The sequence below is a fragment of the Notolepis coatsorum genome (genome assembly GCF_963971535.1).
Source record: "Notolepis coatsorum genome assembly, chromosome: 9".
Taxonomy (NCBI): Eukaryota; Metazoa; Chordata; class Actinopteri; order Aulopiformes; family Paralepididae; genus Notolepis; species Notolepis coatsorum.
This window is the reverse complement of record NC_140173.1, coordinates 123,478,755-123,490,942: the sequence shown is the minus strand read 5'-3', so window position 1 is coordinate 123,490,942 and position 12,188 is coordinate 123,478,755.

Here is a 12,188-nt window from a genome sequence, read left to right as displayed (position 1 = left end):
TTAACTGATTAGGTCTGGGACCAATCAGGGGGTGGCTGTTGTGAAGGGCCAGATTAAACCGAATATATATATTTATTATATATATATATTTAATTGTATTTGTATATTCTCTAATATTCCTTGATATCCCTTGTATATTCCTTGTACAATATGCATTGAATATCCATTCTAGCCTACTGAACATCCCATAATAGTCTCCATTCTACTATTGGTCGAGACCTTGGTGCCAGGCTGCCATACCCCCCAGACCCAGTTCAAACGTACCGCTCAACATGTACGAACAAGTCCTAGTTCCGCGTAGGAATCTGGCTACCGCACCACTAATGGGACTATTTGTTCATAGTGCGTATATATACTGCGCTACTAAAGTAGGACTTTCTTTTCAGTCCAGTTTCTTACCCTCCAATAGAGTGACAGACGTAAAGCCTCCCCGCGACGCCACGTGTGGGAGTAAGGCCAAGTTCGGCCTACCATCGGTATTGAGACATCGTGTATATTAATATCTGAATAGTCATATTTGGCACTATATCGTCGAGTTGGACGTAGTCTATTAAGCTAATAATAGTCTGTTAATATATAGTGCTTCGTACGGGGAGAATACTATCGTAGTCAGTACCCCATCGTTTCGGGCAGAGAACTGGCTGCTTATCCAGGATGGTTGACCCCATGTGAGATTGCATCTGAGGAGCCCCAGAGCCGACGAGCGAGTGGACCTGTATACCGGATTATTCTACCGACGACAGCCCGCCTTCCCAGGCACGGATTATGCTTTGTGTACAGTGATTATTCCATGGATAAAGACCCCCGACACTGCCGTGTGTTGGAACCCCCCCCCCTGGAGAGGACGCAAGGTGAGGAGACGCTCTGCAAGACGAGGTCGCTTCACGTCTCTCCATCGTGGACCGGAGGAAGCCGGCCCACAGAGAGTCCAACTGCTTTCATCTGTGGATCGAGGATCGCTGAGGCACCGAGCCGCACAACCGTGGGTTCTCCCAGGATACCCTCGGCCAGACGGATACAGCCAGACTCTACCCCCCCCCCCCCCTCCTACTCCTGTTGTCTTACAAGCGACCGGATTAACCCCCCTAGTGTATCCAGTCTTATAATCATTAAAGTATCATTGCTGTTATTCCTTAACTATTCCAGGTTGTATATTTACCACCTGCGCCATCAGAGATTGGACATTCTCTATTGATATACCGACGAATACTCTTTGCCATAAAAGTGCATACTATTTCAATTCATAAATGTAATTAAGTGATCAAGTGCTTGCTCTACACACCATTGCTGTGTAGGAATAAATACATACTTCGACTTCGTACATTTGTGTTGGATCCGTTTCATCTACGTGAGAGTGTTTATCATAATATATTTATGCCGAGTACTGGGTGGCCGAATATTAAGTACAAAGGTAGTGGTAGTAAGTATCATATCTAGTAATACAGTCAGGGAATTGTACCCCTCAGTTACAATGATAATCGACCTTAATTATAAATTCATATTTGACCTTGAACTTGACCTTGACCTTATTATGGCCAAATCATACATCTATGGATAGGGAAAATGCTCTTCTTTCCAATGGCAGGGTTTAATCTGGATTTAGTCATTTCTTGCGGTTTCTACGATAATTAGCATTTTCCGATAAATTTGTATTTCCGATAAAACATATAAAACATCGGTAAAAATGAAAATATACACTTTGACTACTGTTTTTGATAGGGTTATGGTCTTTACTCTTGACTACAAAAAGAATATTTAAAAACATTGACCTCTTAACATCCAAGGGCCCACATGTGGACGATTCTTTGCCGACCTCTAGTGGCTCGGGTGTGCATTTCTTTTAATACAATATATAAATAGAATTAAAGCCCTATTTGTTGCCTGTCGATTGCCCTTTCAGGTGACGAGATCCGTTCAGCGGTTCTCGAGTTACATGCCGATATGTGAGGCGTGCCCCAAAGTACGCAAAAGTACACATTACCACCCCCGACTCCCAGGGATCTAGCTCCGCCAATCATTTGGCGATCTCGAAAATCTTTGCACAGGGTTGTAGCCAATGAGTGTAGCTTTCCAATGATACCCAATTATATGATAATTGGGGATCTAATACGGTCTCTATTGATCGATTTATGATAAGGGGGACCTTAAGGCTTAACCAGTGAAAGAACTTGCCATCACACGATTGGTGCGACCAGAAACAGCAGTGGCCAATCAGAGCGCCAAACGTGAACGCGGAAGCATGCACCGTTTGCGTTTCGAATAGACGCGACCAGGACGGACCTGCACCTGCACCCCAAGCGAGGGTTCTTTCAAGGTTTGTTCCAACCTAAACCAAATGTTTAGGGGGGGGGGGGGGGTTGAGCCAAACATACATTATTACAATGCATGCACTGAGGGCAACCTTATAGAATTATTCTTGAAAACATAGAAACATTGTAAAAGGCTGAATGACATAAACAATCTCGTATCTCTCTATCTTTCTCTCCATCTCTGTTTGTCTCTCTCAAAAGGAGCATATCAGTAGGGAGGGTGGACTCCTAGTTTGTGGAGACACCCTCTATGTCCAATACGACGAGAGGGAGGCAAATGTGGCCACTATGGCCCTAAAAGTGCAGCAGGACCTGGGGGCAGAGGAGGAGGTGGTCCTGTGTGATGGACAGGGCAACCGCGTGGTAGAAGGGCCCGGGACAACTGGTATGTTGTAAAAACTTAATTCCTATAGGGTATGGTAAACACTTTAAGCAGGGGTAGGCAACCCTAGGCACGTGTGCCCGCATAGGCAAGCGGGGGCATTTTCATTGGCACAGGGGGCAGCATAAAAAAATAATAATATATATCATTTATCTCCGCGACGCAATCTCTGGCTGCCACTTCTAACATCGCGAAGCTGGCGAGATTCATGTCCGGGATACTGACGGGCGGCACGGAGCTGACTGATTTACAACATGATCAGCTCGCCCAGTCGGCAGGAGCCATCCTGCATCTGATTCAGCCGCAGGCTATAGCCGCTGGGAAAGTGCGTGCCCTGGCCACTCTAATTCAGCGCCACCTTTGGCTGGAGCAGGCGCGTGTGCCGGAGAAGAAGAGGACTCCACTTCTGACGGCACCCCTCTCCGATGCTGGACTATTCGGGTCGGCACTGCAGCTGATGACCTCAACATGCAGGGAGATGCAGGAGGAGCGCTCCGTGCTCCAGCCTCATTTCCCCCCGCTCGATGTCGCCGGTGGAGTCAGACGGCAGGCGCGTCGGCGAGGTTCCGCCACCGTAGCCGTAACTTTTTCCCTCTATGGTCCCCCCCTGTTCCCTTCCCGGCCACATATAATTTAGTTGAAAGAAATAAAGAGTCCCTCCTAAAAAGAGGGACTTTTTTTTTTGTTACAAACTGTGTGTTTATTCACCAAACATATGATGGGGATGCGACGTGTGAATCTTTCGCTAGTATGGGTTTGATAGGAGGGCTAGACGTTACATTCATGTTAGAGCTTAAGCAAGGCCTGCAGCCTACACGGTTGAAAAAGGTTTTTTCTGCCTCGACCTGAATCTTCACATAAAGGTAGAGGTTAGTTGTGTGCTCTGTTGCTTAAACAGTGATATTGAGCCGCAACACTATTGTGTTTGTCTGCAGTAATGCTCGTATGGAAAAGTACCGCGGCTCAGCCGCTCTCTCTCTCTATCAGATTTTTTGTGTCTTACAACATGGATACGGGTGTCGGGTTCACACATACACAACTTGGCCTTGTTATAAACCCTGTTCACAGATGTGTCTGTGGCTAGCGTGCATTGAATTAGCTTGCGCTGTTCATTAGCATTTTGCTACTTAAGGTATCGTATGGCTGTTTGTTGTTGTCATATTGCAAGGGTTGGGCTTGCGAGGGGGTACCGGATAAACCCCTCCTTCCCTCTTCTGATTGGTCAGGGGGTTTATTGGACTCTCTTTTCATTTGGTCAGGGCCAAGCTGTTAGGCAGCTTGGCACGGGGGGGGGGGGAGGGTTTCCCAGACTCTGCACCTATCACAGGTGGTTGAGTCTTGGGTTTCCCCCCGTCATAGCAAACGTCACTAAGCACGTTTCTATTGGACGACGGCTTCCGTGAGTTTTAGACCCGTATGTAGGGTCTGTTGTTGTCAAGTTGTCGGGGCAGAGCGTAAGAACTTACTGTTCTACTACGCTCGATATACGTGTAAACTTGAGTCTGTTGGTCACATGACTCAATGTTACCGTGACTTTTCAATCTATGGCTCACGTGGGAAGTCTCTCTGAGGAGTCCCGTCTCTCCTCTGTGGTGAGGGTGGCGGGATGTAAGAATGTACACAAATTTTACCCTCGGCCGCGTCACGTGGGATTCATGTCAGTCGGTGTTTCTTTCTTTTTTAATAAATAAAAAGAGTGAAGAATATGAAGCACGACAACCTTCTTGTTGTTCTCCCAGGCGACTTGAAGGACCAATGTCTGGTGTCTGGTTAGACTATCCATTGATGTGTTTGGGTCTCGACGCGTACATAGTGCTGGCTCGGGGTGTTTCTGTTAAGAATCATGCAGGAGGCTAGTACGCCTTGGTTGCTTGTTATTAAAACAGCGTTTTTATAGGGCAACTGGGATGGGGGATTTTTTCCTCTTCCGAGAGCCTGTTACTGGGTCTCGACGGATTCTTGTTCATATCAGGGGGATGTTAACGGAATAGATCAGGACATAGGTAGAGGGGTCTCACGCCCTTGGGGTGGGCCACTGAGCATGGTACAGATGGGACCGTCTGGGTGGCGCCCTCTTTTCATGTTTTAGATCGACACGCATACCTACCCCCTCTCCTGGAGTGGTCATGGGCATGTCGGCGTGGTTAGGGCATGGGACTGGTTCTGGTCACGCTGGTCCAGGTCAGTTAACCCGTTGCCCGCCGGGGACGCAGATCTGCTGTTCTGGTACCCTGAGGGACTTGTGCTTTTTTCGGGGGGAAAAATGCCGGGTCGGCCCGGGTGTCACAGGGTTAGGCGTTATGGAGACCCTTTGTTGGGTACATGTTGTACCTGACACTATCATCAAGGGGCTGGTTCTCCTTTTTCTTTCGCTCCTCTCTCATGCATGGCAAAGAGGGGGCTGTTGGGGTGGTCTTCTGGACCTCCTCTGGTAACCCTGCCTGGGATAACCCTTTTTGGAAACTGAAACACTTGTACTGCGGTATAGCTGGTGTATACCCGCAGGTGTGTTTTGGAGTTTTTTCTTGAGGGGTTATAGGAACAACCACCGTATGTGGTACCAAGAGGGTGGTTGATTCCCCGGTGTGTTGGAGCAGAGTCAACTCCCGGGTTACCCGGTTGAGTGTGCCCCTGCAGATTCATGACATCTGCCAATCATGTCAGCCTTCTCTGCCTCGACCCTCTGGGTGGAGGTTTTTTTGATGGAGGCTTTGTCATGGTGCGCAACAATGCCAGCATACGCCCCTTCCGCCAGGGTGCTGTTTTCAGTTGACCCCTTTGGCGCCTGTCTCGTCCGCAGTGCTCCAGGCTCGGGTCTACAGCCTGCTGCCTGGTTTCCCCGGTGGGCTGCCTGCTTCCGTTATGGTTAACCTTTTTGAGTGCTTCAAAGTTACGGCCATGCTGACTGCCTGTGTTGCAGGGTCAGTGTGCCAGGCGGCGTACTAATGGGGGGAAGGGCCCGCTCTTGGAGGGGCCCTGTCCGAATACGCTGGCGATGTGGGGGGCGGTGTCACTAAGTGACCGCCTGGTGAGGTCTTGATGCCTGGCGTCATTGACCTCTCCGGGCCCCCTTTTTTCCAGGGGGTCCAGTCCCTTCAGGGGGTCTGGGTCTTCCTTTGCGCTCCGCTGCTACAGCCTTGCCACAGGGTTGAGTTTGCTCTTGACGCCGTGATTTTTGGGGGCAGTAACGAGGGTTGTTCCTTCCGTTCGTTCCCTGGTGGCATGCGGGTTGCGCGTGTGCGTAGTCGCGGGGTCAAGCCACGGTCTGCTCACCCTGTGCGTTGAGTTGCTCGAGTTTCTCTTCGCACGGTCGGATCCGTCTCCCTCCCGTCCTCCAATAGGGAGGGTATCCCTCCATTAGGGAGGGTCGGGGGGGCTCGGTCCTCTCCGGTCTGATGGTTGTGGGGGGCCTCAGCGGGGTACATTTGTCGAGCTTCTGGCTTCTGCTCAGCTCCTCTTGTGCAGACTGACGCTGAGCGGAGGCCAGAATGAAATAGAACGTAAGGTTATGTATATAAACAAGTTCTATGAATACTGGTGACGCTCAGCGTCAGGACGCCACTGCGGCCCTTGATCTCACCTTGTGGTGAAAGTTTGGGAAGAAGGCGAGTAGGTGACCACACACCTGCTTAAGAAGGTAAGCGGATAGGGGTGTGGCCAGACGGATGTCGGTATGTAAAGGTACATTGTGGAGTTTTTTATTCAGTGCTAGGCACGAAGTGAGGTTAGTGCAGACTGACGCTGAGCGTCACCAGTATTCATAGAACTTGGTTATATACATAACCTTACGATATGTCTTGTTACTCTGGGGCGACAGTGGCTCGGGAGGTAGAGCAGTTGTCCGGCAATCCTGAGGTTCCCGGTTAGATTCCCACTCCTCCCGGGCAGCGTGTCGATGTGTTCTTGAGCAAGACACTTAACCCCTAATTGCTCCCGATGAGCAGGTTGGCACCTTGCATGGTTGCCTCCGCCATCGGTGTGTGAATGTATGAGTGAATGTGTGAATGAATGTGTGAGTGAATGGGTCAAATGTGAGTAACAAATTGTAAAGCGCTTTGGATAAAAGCGCTATATAAAAAATATATAGCCATACAGCCATAGGCTGCTGATGAACATGGAAACTGAATATTCCTGGTCAAACGTATCAAGTGGACAAGGTTGGTGAGTGATGGATTACATAGGATCCCAGGAGTACATCTGTCATTTACGGGGGAGGCTGTAGATATGAAAATAAGACCAGGTTGTGCACATTAATTAAACCTAGCCCTACAAAGCCTCTTTGATTACGTTAGGTACAAGATGGCAAAATCCACTGGAACTTAATTGTTTACACAAAAACTTTATAATAATAAAAGTCAAGACTATACACTAGCTAACGTTAGCAACCTAGCAGAAAAGCACAACTGTGTGGCCACAAATTTAAGTGGTAACGTTAAATATAAACAATGTCTAATTTTCCACTCATTGTACAATCACGTCAGCTAACGCTAGTTACAGATGCTATTCAGATTGACGTGAAGCCACGTACAGTGTGATGACATTGTTACAGTATGTGACCCAACTGAAAAAAAAGGGCCCGGGAAGATTGTGTAGCCGGCAAGATTTAGCTGTGATATAATCATCATACAGTATATCGCCTGAAGTGAGCTATTGCTTTTATAAAACGTATCCAAGTATGTAAATATAAAAATTATAGACGCACCTCAATTTAAAGTTTTATTGCAGACAACAATAAACAAACGTATCACATCTTTTATCATTCCAACCATTCATAAATCCCTCTGGTATTTTGTGTTCTGTTCTAGTCAATCCCCCCTGCAAGTTATAGCTAACGTTACAAGAAGTAGTTTCACTGTTGTGTAGCAGCTAATGCTAGCTCTTTAGCCAGTTCGCTTGTTGGAATAGTACCATGATCAGAATGTGTTCTCTGCCACCAAGAGGTAGCCAAAGCCTGTCAGCCAGTGTTAACGCTGGCTTGTTTTCAGACACTGAGTGATAATTGAATTGTACAAAGGATTTAGACCTAATTATACCATAACGTGAACCAGTCAGATTGCTTGATTTGAGCTACCCATTTTATGAGCCTGCATATTATACACCCTAGAGTGCACTACTGACTGATAGATTAATCTGTCATGACCCCGTTATTACACATTCACTGCATTCATAGATGAGTGATGAATGTGCTATGGCCATCCAGTTAATGTAAATCGTCACAGAAGGCAAGGAAAAGGAGAAATGGTTGAAAACATTCATCAGATTAACTACTTGGGATTAGGTGATTATGGGGCAAAACCTGATCACCAAATAACCCTGAACATTGAAGAGCGACGGGTGCACCACACCAATGCCGTAAGAGCACATTCCAAACAACAAACACACACCGGCAACCTGGAGTTCAATGTATTCCTATCAAATGCACTGTGGCTTAACAACATTGTAGCAAGGTGCGGCCAGTGATATCTGCCTTGGGCCGTCAACACTGTAGATGTGCTGCTGCTCATATAAAAAAAAAATAGTGAGTCATCTCTCTCTCTCTCTCTCTCTCTCTCTCTCTCTCTCTCTCTCTCTCTCTCTCTCTCTCTCTCTCTCTCTCTCCTCTCTCCTCTGCATGCACCAGCAGGATTTAGATATCCCATGTATTATGGATGTGGGGAAAATAAACAGAATGCTCAAGCCACACACATATGACACACTTGTGAGATCACAAGACATGAAAGATTAGGATGGTCAAATAAAGCTGCTGCAGGAGAAGTGGGTTGAGGGAGAGGAAAGAAAAAGGAAAAAGAGAGATAGAGAAGGTCATATAAATCTGGTTCATTTTTCCCAGACGCTTCTCCTCTGCGTGTCGTCCTGTAACCAATTACATTAAGCTAGCACTCCCCCTCTTGCTGGGGAGTCTATTAAAATGGGTCTTAATCTAATAGAGGGTTTATGAATGTGTTGTTGTGATAATTATTCCACTCATTGAGGGTGATAGCACCTTCATCAAACACAGCCTGGCTCAGGAGGACCTCCCTTCGCACGGCAAAATTAAAAGAGCTGTGCATGCAGCATTGTCATGCACTGCGGTTTTCATGCTTATGTGAATAATCGCAACCCAAGGTTGAGACGGGGGGCAAACTACTTACTTTTCCATTAAATAAAACTTTATAGCCCGGGTTGTATACTAGATATCAAAAATCATATTTTCTCTGGTGGCCTCGTGTGAATGTTCAATCTTTCAATTTGAAAGTTTTGCTTGGGGTATATATTGGGGAATAATGGAATATTGGTTGTTGTCTCTCTTACTACTTTGGTGAATTGGCGGTTTAACCCTTTCACTACCAATCTACAGTACCAACGTGGTTTGGGAATAGCACCGCACAAGACCGTAGCAGACTACAGAGAGTGGCCCGTTCAGCCGAACGCACAATTGGAGGTGGGCTTCCCACTCTCCAAGACATTTACAACAAGCGTTGCAGGGGTAAGGCTAAGAGAATAATCAAAGACTCTAGACACCCTAACAACTGCCTCTTTAAACTGCTGCGGTCAGGCAAACGATACCGGAGTCTCATGGCCAACACAGAGAGACTCAGAAGGAGCTTCTATCCCCAGGCCATCAGGATGCTCAACGACAATAACACTATAACAAACCATCAAATACACTCACAGCACACACATCCACACGTACACACTCACTTTAAATAAACAACTCACTGTAGCACCCACTTTAACACACTTTATATTTATTGGTAAAGAGCTTTGCACTACAAGGCATACCTCATTGCACCTTACCCTAAGTTGTACCTCATCCCATTTCTGCATTGTACTGTATATTGTATTGTAACTCAGTTACAAAATTTTTTTACTTTGTATTTTATATTGTATACATGTATATTGAACACTTTTGTTTACACTTGTTTACGTACTTTTGACTTTCTATTTTATACTTATCTATTTTTATCTAGCACACTCAGGAAAAAATAGAACAGAAAAAAGCATTTCATATAAACTCCCCTAAATCAATAATAAAGTGAGAAAATTTAGCTTTTTTTTCGCCGCATGGGAGCAAATTCGAGACACATATTCGGTTGCAAAAAGGTGTCCCAAGGTCTCCTCTATGGCCGTGAATATTTTCACGCGGATCAGAATCACGGCGCGCCCGTGGGACACTTTTCCGTTTCGGCGAGTTTATTCCACGCTTTCGGCTTTCCTTTTCTAAGCATTTTCGGGGCTACATGTGAATGAGTAAAAGTTGCGGGACGCCCAGATGTACCCACGGTAGAAAGCTCGCTTGGAGCCCATAATAGGCTCACTTAATACAGCGTCTTTTCCCCTCGTTTTCGATGATGGAAGTGATTTAGGAAAAGCTTCGGCACGCCGAGAGGTACCCGTGGATTTAATCTCGCGAGGATCGGGGCAATATTCGGCCCGTGGGAGCATTCGGCGGCTGTAGGCTACTTTTTTAAATGTAAATTTTTTCAGGCATCTTTTGTAAACAGTATACCGTAGGGTCAGTAGGAACTGTATAATAATATAATATAATCAGGGCTTCAGCAGCGGGGGTGCTGAGATAAGTGATATAATAATAATAATAATAATAATAATAATAATAATAATAATAATAATAATAATAATAATAATAATAATAATAATAATAATAATAATAATAATAATAATAATAATAATAATAATAATAATAATAATAATAATAATAATAATAATAAAAATAATAACAACAACAACACTCTCGTTCACTATAGACCACTGCCCAACTCCGCGCTCTCACGCTCAGCTCTGCGGAGCGACACAAACAATGTAACCGTTTTGATGCATACACATGTAACCTGTAGTAGCATACTGGTTATGGCGAATAAAACGTTCTATTCTTCTAACCTGTCTCGCCGGCTGTAGCGTGGCTGGGGGCCTGGCTGGGCTGTGGACGCGGCGCGGCTTTCGCTCTCATCTTGTTTTTCTAAGCACCGCTGCTTGCTTGGATATTTGCGGCATTTTTACCGGCGCCTTCCGGACCCGCTGTGTTTTGAACGCTGCCAATGAACATTATTTATCAGCCTAGCCCTATCGCAGGTGAGCAAATCATAGCAGGGAGGGGGGGCCCCGCCCTCTGCACAAGATGCATCCAGCTGCAGCCCCACAGACCATATTGGGCTCCACTGTCTGCGCCCTGTTCGCTGGCGTTACAAAATCTAAGAGGATAGTCTACAGTGGGGGTGTGGCCCCCTAAGCTCCGGGGCCCCCCCGCACCGCGGGGGTGGCGGGGGCCTCTGCTACGCCACTGCTTCTTGCCCTCCAGGGCGATCAGCAGTAGCTCCCCACACACCCCCACTTCCCCCAATACTTCCTAAGCCCTCCCACACCTGATGGCAGTAAGATGGATGATGTTTTCGCTCCCCAAAGCAGTACCCTTCCTTAATGACCTGTAGAGACCTTTAACAATGAACTATAGGCAGGGGTGGGGAAAGGGTTAAATAATAATGAGCATTACCCGGAGAGAAAAGGGTTAGATGAAATGCACATTAAGGACACGCACACAGTGATCCCATTTACGTCTCCTGTATATAGCCTGGTTCAATTAACAAGTATATCACTCAATTAGAAAAGCTAAACTACCGCATGTATTTCTAGGATAACCCGTTTTGTAACTGAGTTTGTTCCTCGCGTGCTGACTCGCTGGAGCTCCCGTTTCCGACGGCCTTCTTCCTCCGTGTAGAACGCAGAAGAGGAAGCCCCTCCCCGCTGCACCATACGTTGAACCATTTCTTCTTCTCCTGATGTCCTCCCTGTCCTCTCGCTATGAAACGTCAAGGAGAATCAGAGAACAGCAAGTTAATAGTCAATGTCGGGGTAGGGATGATCAAAGAGAACCGCACGTTAAGTGTCCATGTCCGGGAGGGATGATCGGTCAACTGGTTACAACGTCCTCGTGAACACAGCGAATGCAAAAGATTAACGTTAGACACCCTGAATAATAGTCAGACATATTCAGGTGGCTACATAATAAAGAAACTTGAAACTTGTTAACCCTTTGACTGCCACACTACAGAAGGATAACCCTTTCACTGCCACACAACAAAGGGTTAATCCTTTCACTACCACACTACAGAAGGTTAACCCTTTCACTACCACACTGCAGACGGTTAGTATGGTAGTGAAAGATTAACCTTCTGTAGTGTGGTAGTGAAAGGGATCATATTTAGGTCTGAAACTGCAAATAGAAATCTGCTGTAGCCTATACACTAAACTAATGAAATACTTAATGATCATTGACCACTTCATCAGACCCATTCAAAGTTTTAGAACATCTGTGGCATACTAATGTTGATTCGAAAGATCTCTCAGTCTCTCATGATTAGACAATGAGCCAAGAATAATCGGTTCAAAGATAACTTACTACGACAGAATGATAATTTTCCAACCCAAAATGTTTATTCACTAATGATGTGTAGTTGGGTAATAATTGTCTAAGATAATATATAATTACAGACTAATGACAG